The following is a 2798-nucleotide window of genomic DNA, read 5'->3' as shown; positions in this document are numbered from 1 at the left end:
CCCCAGTAGACCCCTCCAATGATTATTTACGTTATGTTTCTAAACTAGACCCACCGTGTTTGTTTTTTTTTTGTACATATATATCCATATACATGCATATATGTATATGCATGTGAAAATATACACAACTAAATCTATATCTATATATATTACAAAATTATATACTTATGTTAACAAGTCATAATTGCCTCCTCAGCATACTGGATTTATCAAAAGTCCTATGCCTTGAGATTAGACAATAACAGAGTTAGTGTGTGTGTATCAATCCAAATGGAATTCTGTCCTTTCTGATACATCACCTGTCAATGCAGAATCCTCTGTACATATGGCAAATGGCTAATTGTGGGCCGACTGTGGTATCTTCTGGTCTTTAATGTAAATCCTATGAGCAGTTTTAAACAAAAACAATATCTGTAAGTCTGAAACTCACTTAGCCTACTTTACAATGATAGTACCACGTGTGTTATGTTTTTCATCCCCTTCTCCCATACACACTGAGGATAATATTTAACACCATAAATTCTTACATTCTTCATTAGGTTCACAGGCTACCAAATTCTCTCCCAATGTTAAAATGCAGCAGAGATTAAAGTGGGCCCAGCATACTTCTTATCCTAATTCACAACATTTCTCTGGAGACCCCACGAAGTGCTTTTTCCCCTGCTCTCTTAAATCACACCATTTCTTTGATCTTCAAAACAAACACACACATACACACACACAACTAGGGAAAGAAGACTGTTGTATTAAACTGACATTTTTACTCCCAAATTTTGGAAATGTTGGATTCAAATTCTTTGTCTTTGGAGTGGCTTAGAGGCATCTTTTTGTTTGGTTTGGTTTGCTTTTTTTTTTTTTTTTTTCCTTTCCTTCTGTTTTTGCTGTATGTATGTAAGCCAAATAGCACTATCTCATTAATACTTTTCTTTATCTGTGACCATAATTAAGGGTAACTTAGCCCATCCTGCAGTACTCGAGGGATAACAGTTTTCAAGAAAATCTGAATGAATATGTTAATATCTGATTAGATAGACCTGACCATGATACAGAATGGTGGTTTCATCCTCAACTATAGCAATGCTGATACTTTACAGTAATTTTCTGATAGAAAAAATTCTGATAGAAATATACAGTCTTGTAGAGCTTGATCTCAATAGTTAGAAGTATTTAATGCTTAGAGATATATAACCCCCATATGCACCTCTGAAGATGATTCACTATTCATCATATCCAGAATTTTATATACCTAAACAATTGCAACAAACTGTGGCAAGTTTAGGTCATTGCCATAAACTATTTTAAAATTAAAATGTAATCTTATCCTTATTAATTTAAAAATAAAATAAAAATAAAATTAACCATGATATTTTTTTTCTAAATGATTCTTAAAGTTCATTTAAAAACAAAAAAACAAACAAACAAAAACCAACCAAACCAGACACATGATAAGTAATGATTATCATTAGCAAGATTTTCTGACACTTCCTGACACTTCTTCATATTTTCTTTGTTCATAAAATGAGCAGGTTGCTTAAAATGTCATATCCAAAATAAGGCATTGCTCTCTCTCCTCAGTTTTTGGAGGATGTTGAAGTTGTCACTATTTTCACCAAAATAAATAGACAAATACACACAGACACACACACAGTGTTATTCTCTCCTACTTTCCAAAACTAGCCAAAACAAAAATAGCAAAAAAGCTCTTAAGCTCTTACGTCTGTTCTCTGTCCGCTACTTAGTGATCAGCAGCAGTGATCGTCGGCGCAGAGTCTGGCTGGAGACTTGTGGCTAGCGGTGATCCGCAGGGGTTAGTGCTGGGTCCAGTCTTGTTCAACGCCTTCATTGATGACCTTGATGAGGGACTAGTGTCCACCCTCAGCAAGCATGCCGACGATACAAAGCTGGGAGGAGTGGCCGACACGCCAGAAGGCTCTGCTGCCATTCAGCGAGACCTGGACAGGCTGGAGAGCTGGGCAGGAAGTAACCAAATGAGGTTTAACAAGAGCAAGTGTAGAGTCCTGCACCTGGGAAGGAACAACCACACATATCAGTACAGGCTGGGGGATGACCTGCTGGAGAGGAGCTCTGCAGAGAAGGACCTGAGGGTCCTGGTGGACGACAGGTTGACCATGAGCCAGCAGTGTGCCCTCGTGGCCAAGAAGGCCAATGGGATCCTGGCATGCATTTAAAGGAGCGTGGCCAGCAGGTCAAGGGAGGTGATCTTTCCCCTCTACTCTGCCCTGGTCAGGCCTCACCTGGAGTACTGTGTCCAGTTCTGGGCTCCACGCTACAAAAAAAAGACAGGGATCTCCTGGAAAGAGTCGAGCAGAGGGCCACAAAGATGATACGGGGCTTGGAGCATCTTTCCTATGAGGAAAGGCTGAGAGACCTGGGTCTGTTCAGCCCTGAGAAAAGAAGACTGAGATGGGATCTTATTAATGTTTATAAATATCTTATGTGTGGGAGACAGAGGGATTTGGCCAACCTCTTTTCATTGGTTTATGGGGACAGGACAAGGGGCAATGGCCACAAAATGGATCACAGGAAGTTCTGCCCCAACATGTGAAAGAACTTCATGGTAAGGGTAACGGAGCACTGGAACAGGCTGCTCAGGGAGGTTGTGGATTCTCCTCTGGAGATATTCAAGGCCCATCTGGATGCCTACCTGGGCAATCTGCTCTGGGGAACCTGCTTTGGCAGGGGGTTGAACCTGATGATCTCTTGAGGTCCCTTCCAACCCCTACAATTCCATGTGTGATTCTGTGATCAGACATGTCTCTCTTCTACCGGAAAGTCAT

General features: G+C 40.5%; 1 long non-coding RNA gene across 1 annotated transcript in view; it reads right to left on the bottom strand.

The window, feature by feature from the left end:
• The window catches only part of LOC125180607 (uncharacterized), a 31993-nt gene extending 30715 nt beyond the window's left edge, over window positions 1-1278 (bottom strand). Inside the window, exon 1 of the long non-coding RNA XR_007159319.2 lies at window positions 1-1278. This exon is cut by the window's left edge and continues 638 nt beyond it. This is a non-coding gene — a long non-coding RNA (uncharacterized lncRNA).
• Window positions 1279-2798: the final 1520 nt, after the last annotated feature.

This window comes from Anser cygnoides, chromosome 1 (genome assembly GCF_040182565.1).
Source record: "Anser cygnoides isolate HZ-2024a breed goose chromosome 1, Taihu_goose_T2T_genome, whole genome shotgun sequence".
NCBI classification, from domain to species: domain Eukaryota; kingdom Metazoa; phylum Chordata; class Aves; order Anseriformes; family Anatidae; genus Anser; species Anser cygnoides.
This window is presented reverse-complemented; position numbering and strand designations above follow the sequence as displayed.